This window comes from Saccopteryx bilineata, chromosome 2 (assembly GCF_036850765.1).
Source record: "Saccopteryx bilineata isolate mSacBil1 chromosome 2, mSacBil1_pri_phased_curated, whole genome shotgun sequence".
NCBI lineage: Eukaryota > Metazoa > Chordata > Mammalia > Chiroptera > Emballonuridae > Saccopteryx > Saccopteryx bilineata.
In genome coordinates, this window is record NC_089491.1 from 329093303 (window position 1) to 329104351 (window position 11049).

At 38.9% G+C, this 11049-nt stretch overlaps 1 protein-coding gene across 4 annotated transcripts in view; it reads right to left on the minus strand.

Moving 5' to 3' along the window:
• Positions 1–4638, minus strand: part of IQUB (IQ motif and ubiquitin domain containing) — a 48567-nt gene extending 43929 nt beyond the window's left edge. Inside the window, exons 1-2 of one of the 4 annotated variants that reach the window (XM_066262198.1) lie at positions 4338–4637; positions 736–790 (exon numbers count right to left, since the gene is read on the minus strand). The gene's annotated coding sequence lies outside the window, so the exon portion shown is untranslated. Of the gene's footprint in view, positions 1–735; positions 791–4337 lie in introns of all 4 variants that reach the window. The other 3 variants (XM_066262201.1, XM_066262200.1, XM_066262197.1) reach the window with 3 other exon arrangements.
• Between the last annotated feature and the right edge of the window lie 6411 nt (positions 4639–11049).

Here is an 11049-nt window from a genome sequence, read left to right on the forward strand (position 1 = left end):
CTAAATACAAAGCTAAGAGACTCTGGTCGGGTGGCCCAGTGAATAGAACATCATCCCAGTGTTCCAAGGCCATGGGTTCAATCCCAACTAAGTGGACAACTAAATGGAAAGGTAAGTTGATGCTTATTTTCTTTCTCCCTTTCCCCTTCTCTCTCTCTCTCTCTCTCTCTCTCTTTCAAATTAATGAAAAAAAATTTTAATTAAAAAATTAAATGCAAAACTAACATAGTATTCATTCTCTGGCATTACAAGTGAAACCATCCAGCTCACATAGCAACTATATCCGGGTAGTACACACTCTCTGTAGTAGCTTTGCTTTCACAAGTTGTAGCAGAGGTCTCCAGTGGCCTCTATCCCCTCCCAACATAAACATATTAACAAACAAACATGGATTGATCCTGGAGCTGACTAGGACCTGAGCTCCTGCAACCAGGAGCTTTGGCTTCAAAAACAATATGATAGCATCCAGGCATCCAGGAGCTTGGGCCAGGGTGCATGAGGGCAACCCTGAGCCAAGCTGCAGAGGCAGCAGCTGGTTCAGAGTAATGAGGAGCCAGGAGCAGGAGCCTACCTCTAGAAGCTGGCATTCAGGAAGGGGGGATGAAGGAAGTGGTCTTGAGGCTGATTTCAGTGGCAGCCAGCAAAGGGAAGATTAAAGTTTGCAACAGTAGTAAGATAGGAAAGCCGTGATTAGGACTCCCACTTTAACCACAAATATGTAAAAGAAAAACTCACCTTAGTGAAATTATTTAGCTGTTAGATGACAAATTTCAAAAAGAAAATCAAATATCTGGAATAAAAATATGTAGTTGTTGAATCCAATGAATATACAATTAGAGCTGGAGAATTAGTAAACTGGAAGATAGATTTCACACAGGGTGCTTCAGAGATAAGGATATGAGAATTATGGGAGTTTAAGAACCATGGAAAAGAGAAAATGATAGACTAGTATAATTTCCCCCTAAGCATATATCTTGTTGTAAACCCAGAATGGTTTTGTATTGCCAAAATAAAAAACAACAAAGACTATGTATAGAGAATGCAGGTGGCTCATGAAGCCCTTTTCAGAAAGTTTTCCAGGCCCTGACCCAGCATATGTCAATCTGGAGTGCCAGAAGAAAACGGAAAGATGAAAAAAAGGAAATATCTTAGAAAATAATGGCTGAGAACTTTTCAAAACTGATGAAATACATGGATCCACAGATCCAAAAAGCACAACATATCTAACAGGATAAATAAAAATAATTCATAGTCACACACATTATAATCAAATTACAGAATAACAAAGACAAAGAGAAGGTCTGGAAAGCAAACAATGATAATGGATATAACATCTGTTTTGAGTCATATTAATTTGCTGACATTAGTACAAACAATATCAAAGTAAAATCACTGCAGATTGCTCATCGGAAAAATAGAAGCCAAAGCAACAATGTAGTAATGAAAATAACATAACTATTAACCTAGAATTTTGCACCCAGCAAAATTATCTTTACCACCAAGATATCTACTCTAAAGGAACTTCTAAAGGGTATACTCGATGAAGGAAAATGAGCCCAATGGAAGTCTGAAGTTCAAGAAGGAAAAGTGAGCAAATAAGTCATAAATACATGGGTAAACCCAAACTAATACTGTCAACACAAAATAATAGTAAAAATTGAAATAACAGACCATAAAATATGTAATTGGGAAGGAAAAGCTGAAAATAAATTTGAATCCTTATATTGTTTTAAAAATTGAGGAATATGATATTATTATCCTAGACATTAAATATGCATAGTTAAATTTCAACTACAACAGCCTGACCTGTGGTGGCGCAGTGGATAAAGCGTCGACCTGGAAATGCTGAGGTTGCCGGTTCGAAACCCTAGGCTTGCCTGGTCAAGGCACATATGGGAGTTGATGCTTCCAGTTCCTCCCCCTCTTCTCTCTCTCTGTCCCTCCTCTCTCTCTCTCTCCCTCTGCCTCTCCTTCTCCTCCCTAAAATGAATAAATAAAAAATACAAAAAAAAATTTCAACTACAACAAATAAAATGACGAAAGGTTTAAAATCTCAAAACAACAAAAGGGGGGCCAGAATGAAATAAAACTGAATAAAAATTCAAGTTTTTAAAAATTCAAGAAACCTTACCCACTAAAAAAAAATCTTCCTTTTATTCAATAGTTGTTTTTCCCATTACAGAGCTTACTGGCCTGATTAGAGAGTATCTTAATAAACCCTACCTAAGTCCTAGGAAAATACTCATCTGCCTTTTTTGGAGAGTCTAACGTAAAACTCTTGTTCTATCTGTGGGTCATCCTCCCCCTAAAATAGCCAAGACGGCATCTTCTAAATTAGCAATGGCAACAAAATCAAGAATTTCTGCTCTTCAAAACACACAACTAAAAGAATAAAAAGACAAACTATAGATTGGGAGGACTTTTTTTTTTTTTTGCAAAACATCTGATAAAGGATTTGTATCCAAAATATATAGAGACCTCTAACTCAATAAGAAAAAATTAATAGTAAAAAAAGAAAAGAAAGAGGAAAAGATTTAATTGACACATCACCAAAGAATATAAAACAGAAGACAAAGAAAGCAGGACCAGGGCTAGGCTGAGGTAAGTGTGGTGCCTGAATTGCTCTACACTTGCACTTGAGCCTGAGAATAAATGCCTCCTAAAATTTTAACTCAAATTTTCTGTCACCTCATTCTAGTTCTGCCCCTGAGAACAAGAACATGAAATGATGCTCAGTGTCATTAGTCACTGGACAAATGCAACTTCAAATCCCAGTCAGAACACCTATTACAATTGTTGATATGTACTTTTTTTAGCCCAACAATATCAAGAGCCAGTGAGTATGAAGACAAGTGGCTTTTAGACCTTGGTGGTGAAAATGAACATTGGCACAGCATTTGGGATAATTTTGTTAGTTTACTTGTAAAATTAAACACATACTTAATCATATGACTCAGCAATCTGTGTCTTTTACCCAAGTGGAATGAAAAGTTACATTCACATGACACCTGTACACAAAAGTTTATAAAGGCTTTATTCTCAATCACCAAAGATTGGAAACAACACAAAAGTTTCTTAGCTGATGAATAGATACGTAACATTCATAGAAAGAACGCTACTCAGCAATGAAAAGGAATAAACAATTGATACAACATGGATGAATCTTAAATTATGCTACGCAAAAAGCAAATTCAAAAGGTAACATAGGGTATAATTCACTGAAGTGTGAAAGCACAGCTGTTGGTTCATAACCTCAAGCGTTCCCCAGGTGAAATCTAAAACTGCGAGGGATGGAAAAAAGCGGCAGATCGCTGCAGTTGGTATGTGTAGTAAGCAAAGGAACTTACATAGGAGGCTTGTCTCTGGCAGCTGCAAAGAGGAGATCTCTGCAATCACCCACCAAAATTTAAGATTTTTTATAGAGGCCTTAATCTGGCTGAGTCATGTATACAGACCAGATGATGGTCTTAACAACACTTTACTCTCTAAAGCAGCTCCTAGTACAGTAAGGAACCAATGGGCAAAACCTCCAAGAACAGTGGAGGGGATAAGGAACCCCCCCATTGCCCTGTCTAGTTCAAGGCTCAACCTACCATCACATCCTCTTGATGACCTCCAATAAAAGCCCGGACTAGTACGTACAATTATAGGTGCAACTAACATATTTGTATATGCAACTAGAATGTGAACTGGCGAGCCGGCTGGGCAGTGAGACTGTGGGTGGGGGAGTGAGATGGCGTGGGATTGTGTGTGTGTGTGGGGGGGGGGTTGGAAGGGTCACGGGTGGAAGGCAGATTTTCACTGTTCATTCTTTTTACTGCTTAAACGTTTTTCATTTTGATGTATTATCTATTTAAAAGTAAATGCTTTCATCTTTAAAATGATTTAAAAACAATAGAAGCAGCCTCTACGAGTACAGACAAAACAAGTCCCCCTTTCATCTACAAGACTTGATAGGGCTAGAATGGTAGTATATACAGTATAAGGCAGGGATCCACTTTGATTTCTACCAAATAGACTTGAGTTTTAAAGTTTTTAAAAAGGCCCAGCAAAACCATGGGTGGAAAGGAGAGAGGGTGCCGATGAGGAAAGTCTGTAAGCCCTCTATCTACTAAAGATTAAAAAACGGTCACATGTATGGCTAAGCGTGTTCCAGTGTCCGGTCCGGGTTACCCACGCATCTTGCTTCTGTATGCGATGACAAGCACTAGAGGTGGGAGCGTGAGGTACACCTGCTGCTGCTTCTGGATCCCAAATCACAGAGGCGGAGCCAGAAAAGGAACCAAGAAAGGAAGCATGCTTCGCACGATGTTGAAAGTAATGTGAACGTTCCCTACCGGCCGATCAGTACAGAGCCCAGGCGGCATAAGCGCCCGGCACCGAGTCCGCGGAGTCCAGAGCCAGTAGGGTCCCCAGCTCAGGCCGGTCCCAGTGTTGGGTCAGGAGAAGGCAGCCAGCACCTGTCCTCCTACCTGACGACGAGACCGGTTACTCGAGTCGAAGTGGATCCTCGGGCTCCTAGAAGCAGCGTCCGCGCTCGCGGATTTTCTGTTGCCGGCGGTATCCTAGCAACGACCCTGACACACAACTCCCGCCTGGGCACGGTTCCAGCGGGCAGAGAAGGTTCCGGCTCAAGAAGGGTGACAGGGCAGGGGAGGGGCGGAGCCAGGATGAGGGGCGGGGCTAAGGCGGGGCGAGGGTGCCGGAGGCGGGGCGAGGGGCGGGCACAATTGTTTCCCGCAGGTTAGACCTGAGGGTGAATGGGGCTCGAACCATTCTCCCAGATCCCTTTTGGACTTGTGAAAGCACCATTCTCCGAACCCAACATTGAAATCAATTTACGCTTAGAGATATAAGAAATCGGAATTCTAGAAAATATAGGTACGAAATGAGTATGAAGACCTTGATAAAGGAGAACACAGTTGTACGACAGTAGGTGCCCACTTTTCTTTGTTAAATTTAAAGCTTGGCTGTTAGCTTCCTGGCAACCAAAGATAAAAGGGAATCAGGACCTATTAAATAATCCCCCCACCCCTTTAGGTCAAGAGAAGTAAAGCTTTTGTTAATCACTGAAACGTAAAGGATTTAACCCCCATCACCATAAGTTCTTCTAAATTGAGGTTCTTAGAGAATTGGGAGAAAGGGTCATTTATGTTCCTATTGCAAGTGTAATAACAAATTTAATGCTGATTTATTAAGTATTATTTGTTGCTAAGCACTTTATATTTGTAATTTAATCCTCATAACAATTGTATTCGGGAAGACCTGTGATTAGCCGCATTTTTACTAACGAGAAAACTATGGTTCAAAGCTTTGGTGAGGGAGCCAGGATTAAACCCAGTAGCATGACTCCAGAGCCTCCATTTTAAACCATTAATCTGTGCTACCGTGTTTGATTTAACACACTTTATTATTTTAAAAAGATATTATATTGAGTAATAAAATTAAAATTTTTGTTATATATAGTACAGGTTCATTCCTTCTTCACAATGTTCAATGTTTTCATTCTTTTATATCATTTTACTAAAATTGCATTCTCATGTCCCAATAACTTCTTTATGTTCAAGATCCTTTTTCAGTCTTCATCCTATTTTAAAAAATATATTTTGTTACTTGTACAATATAAAATAGGCATTATATTTTCAGATAAAACTGGCTTTAATAACAGTTTTAAATAAAAGCAAATGCATTTAAATCACTGCATGAATCCACATATTCATGAAGAGCAAAAGGGGGAAGGAGCATTCAGATAACCACAAGGGTTAGTCTTTTCTGGGTAAACCAGATGTGACTGGAAGTGTGAAGACAACTATTTCCAAATCCTGCGCCCACTCTGATCTCCAAAATCATAGTATATCTTTTATTAGTAATGAGAATTCCATTGGGTTTATACACTCACCTTACTTGTTCTCTTATTTAAAATTTGTCATCTACTTCCCTCCATGTACAAAAAAAAATTAGGTTTAGGCATGGAGACAGAACATAGAAGAAGAAAAACTGATGTTGGAGAACATCAAATACTTCACAGTGTTAAATGTGATAGTATGCACACTATATGTTCATGGTTTGTGTATAGTTTACTGAAGTGATGATCTTATACGACCATATGAGCCTAACTTAATTAGTAGGCATCCCAGGTACTCCAGCCTGTGCAGGTTGGAAAGGCTATTAGCACATCAAAATCACACACACACAAACACACACACACTCACTCACTCACACTGTAGTTATTTGGTTGTGTAAAATACATGTAACTGCAAGGTGAAAACCACCAATGGGACAGACTCAGTTCTCAAAGTGAAAAAGTAATTTTACATAATTTTCTTTTTACTTTTCACAATAAACTTATACGTTTTCTTGGAAATTGTTGCCCAGAAAGACTTACCTATATTTTTCATGAAACACCTACCTTTATTTATCTCAGCCTTTGTTATACAACAAATTTTTTTTTCTGTGCTTTATTTTTACAAAGATGCCACCTAGTGGCTTTATGAAATCAAGCATTTCTATGCATTTTCCATTGTTATTTCAGGATAAAATGTGTTTTGATATAAATGTATGAGTTAAAAAAAAACCAATAGAGTAATAATTTAGAAAACCAAGGACTTAAAATTATATTTTGGAAATCATCTATATGGCTTAAATTCGGATCATAATATTTCTGTGAGCTGTTTAAGAGACTATAAATATTGATAGTATTTCCATAGTCCCTTTTCTATACTCATAAGGGGCAGATGTGTTTGAAAGACAGGATTTTTCTCCATTTTTGAAAGGTAAGATGGGCATATAATGTATATTCTGTGACATATTTACTGCGTCTGAAGAAACAGAACCAGAGAAACAATCAAATACATTAATCCTTCTGTGGCAAATATATATTCACAATCACATTAAAGTGGAATAAAGACTACAAATAGCCTTGTGTAAATTCTGGTCAGACTTTGCTTCCAAGGAGTTATGAAAAAATTTCCTGTTTTCAAACATTTTGGAGTTTGAAATTTTCATTTATTTATTTAATTTTTTATTTATTTTTGAGTGAGAGAGACAGAGAGAAGGACAGATAGGGACAGACAGACAGGAAGAGAGAGAGATAAGAAGCATCAATTTTTCGTTGCACCTTAGTTGTTCATTAATTGCTTTCTCCTATGTGCCTTGAGCGGGGACTACAGCAGAGTGAGTGACCCCTTGATCAAGCCAGTGACCTTGGTCTCAAGCCAGCAACCTTTGGGCTCAAGCCAGCGACCATGGGGTCATGTCTATGATCCCACGCTCAAGCCAGGACCCCGCGCTCAAGCTGGATGAATCTGTGCTGAAGCCAGATGAGCCCACATGCAAACGGGTAACCTAGGTGTTTCAAACCTGGGTTATCTGCGTCCCATGCCAGCACTCTATCCACTGCCTCACCACCTGGTCAGGCAAAGTTTGGAATTTAGCTAGGGAATTTTGAACTTGTTTTGCCCTGAGAAAAAGAATCAGCCCTTCTGTTATATAAAGAGTAAAATGAAATAGTCTATCATAAAATAGCAATATTTATCCTTAGAAATGCCTAAAAGGTTCACCTGAAAAAAACCACCCATATTTGTGATCATGAAACCCCCCTGCACTGAAAAAAACCTCTGAAATGCTTTCCATTCACTGCAAAAAAATAAAAAAATAAAAATTAGCTGCTAATATAAACCTAAAGATCTGTTTGAAAATACATTAGTAGCAATGCATGGCAAGATAAATTTATGAGTTCTACATCACATTCCAAAATTTTTTACCTTGTGATTGTTTCCTTTTCATGTCTGTGAGTGATGTCCACGTTCCCTCTCCCCCGCCCATGTTTATGGAAGTATAAGTCTTGAAATGGTGCCATCCTCAGCCCAGAGCACTGTCAACCCTCATTAGACAGACAGGTAATATGATTAAGAATCAAACATTTGTCATGTGAAGACTTTTGGATTTAGGCATAGCCTACTAATTAACTACTTTTTTCTCTACATTCTTTCACTAACTAAAGTTTTGGTTTATTATCTTTATATATAAAGGGTTTTGATAATGAACTGCTCCAGTTACCTTCAATAATTCAAATCTCATCAGCATTCTTGTGAATTCTATTTAAAATAATCCTTTCATACTCCTCTAAACCAAACTCCTTTCTTCTTATGTTTTTTCTCAGAGTATTACTATTATTGTAGCATAGGCTGCAATACCATTGAGTACTGAGTTTTAAAGGAAATTCTGCCCATAGATGCAAAATGCTCATGGTATGTTTATTGACTTGGTGTTTCATCCCAATCCTATAATATCCTTGCATAGGTTTCTTTAACTTGTTTCTTATATAACTGTAAAGACTGGGAGGAAAAAAGAAAAGCTGGTATTAGCCTACATGTGAGTTTTCTTATACAGAACATTGTAGATTTTCTCTCTTTGATAAAGAACACATGAGGCCTGCCTGACCCATGGTGGCACAGTGGGTAAAGCGTAGACCTGGAATGCTGAGTTCGCCAGTTCAAAACCGAGATCGCTGGCTCTGAGCGCAGGTTCATCAGCATGGCGTCTGTGGCTTGAGAGGAGGCATTGTCTACGATTACAAAGCACACCAGCTTGAGGCCAAAGGTCACTGGCATGAAAAGACCAAGGTCACTGTCTTGAGCAAGAGGACACTAACACAACCCTGGTCAAGGCATGTATAAGCTCCTTGCACAACTAAAGTGAAAGCAATTACAAGTTGATGCTTCTCATTCTGTCTCCCTGTCTCTCTCAAAAAAAGTAAATAAATAAATGGGGGGGGGGGATGAGGCTTGATATAGATTACTGGAGAAATGGCATGGGAACTCAAAAATTCTGCTCTACAGTTGAATGACATGTTAAGCAAGGCCTTGTTAAGACCCGAATTCTTGGCTTCTGAGGACAGGGAAGCTAAACTCAGGTTCCTTGGGAGAGCTCCTGGATAAACAGGGCACAGACCCTCTGGGCCATCATCTTGGCTGTCAGAGAAATTAGAACGGGCCCAGTGGGAAGACCTGTTTGAAATGCCTGCTGAAGCATCAGGTGAAGAGACTTGCTTTTGGTTTATTTTTATTGAATTTATTGGAGTGACATTAGTTAATAAAATTGTTTCAAGCATACAATTCTATAACACATTATCTGTATGCTGTATTGTGTGTCCACCACCCAAAGTTAAGTCCTTTTTGGTCACCGTTTATTATCCCCTTTCCCTCTTGTAATCAACATACTGTTCTGTCTATGAAGTTTTGTTTTTGCTAATCCCTTCACCTTTTCACCCAGCTCTCTAATTAGATTCCACATATGAGCGAAATCATAAAGGCAACACAGCAAGTCTTCCCATTGTAGTAAATCCCAAAGTAAGCCACCTAAGAATTTTGATCTCCATTTGACAGACTTTCTTTCCTTTTAATCTCATTTCCTTTTAATCCTTATTGTGGTATTCCTCATTGTTGTGCATACAAATAAACCTGCATTGCATTATAACAATAACAAAAACTCAATGAGCTTCACCTCTCTAACTATACTTTAGTATTAGAAAAGGCAATAAGACGATCAAAATAAGCTTCTTCCACCCCCCAATTCTGAAGGAAAGGCAGGAGGAAGCAAGGAACAACAGAGTGAAGCATGGTGACACATGATGGTTGCCACTAATGGCATCATACAGATGACAGACTACTCTACCTTCTCCTGGAATAGAAAAGATGGTGACCTCAGAGCTGGTCCTTACTCCAGTGCATGCCACACACCGTTTGCCCAGGGCAGTCGTGATTTATACCCGTTATCCTCACACAATGAATAACTTCCTTTCATTCTCAAAGTCTTCACAGGTTCATGAAAAGTCATACTGTCATCCAGATATAAGCCATTTTCACCCCAAAGGAAAGCATGCCTGTAAATTTGAATATTCTGCACTCAGTCCACAGAGAGGGGAGAGGGGACATAGATTTTTCTGCTATTTTCTTGTTTACAAAGCTCAAATTGAGAAGCTGCTTTTTCTTTCTAAATGTCTGGAGTACAGTAATTGAATAAAACATTTGTGGAGCCTGAGTAGAATCAAAAAGGGCCATTCTGAAAATTATTCAAATTAGTCTAGACACCATTCAGCAATGCTGAAGATTTCTAAGTACAATCACCTCCAATGGGTCAGGAAAGCTTAATCTGGAGTTTATAGGAAGCACTCAGAAAACATTTGAAAGAGTAAAAACAATTGAGGGTAAGGTTGTCTGGACAGTTGGAATGGCAGTTATGAAATATAATTAATGATGGACCACACTGCAAAGCCTTTTAGATACATGCCATTGATCAGCCTGTGAGCCATGTGAAGACTTTTACACAAAATAAAATCCAGTTACTACTTCTATTTTTATTTTTTACAGGTATTGTGACATTAAAAGCCAGGAAAGTAGGACTGAGGTTCTTACGGTACAGTCCACATAGTACAGACAGGAGTGATGGCATCTCAGGCATGCATGAGGAATAACCCAACGCTGAGGAGCATGAGGTCTGGAGCAAGACTGTCTAGGTTCAAAATGTAGCTCCTTATCTTACTAGCTATGTGACCGTGGGTATGTCACTGCACCATCTCCTTGCCTCAGTTTCTCCAGGATCCCCACGTTACACAGTTGCTCACACTGGATTCGTTTCCTTATGGGGAAAACCTGAAGGATTTCAGTCTTGAGTTGTAGTGTAGATTTAATGAGTGAAATCAGTCAAGTACTGGCAAACATTATTATCTATAATTATTATATTGTTACTATGACTACTTCTGCTACAACTAGCATTTCTAATGCAAACATCAGTAAGATCCTCTTTTATCACTGGCCACTGGAGCTCTGCTGGTGAAATGTCTGATGCCCAAGGATCATGGGAGAAGTGGGGCTGAAGATACGACAAAGGCTCATCAGGCCACCTTTGTGTTTATGGTTGGTTAATTAAATGAGCAGGAAAGCACCTACACAGACATGCTTTACGATTCATAGTATATTATATGTAAAAGCAATTGTTTAGAATTGAAAAGGAAGTTATAAATCACAACTTCTACTTCCTGTACAGAGA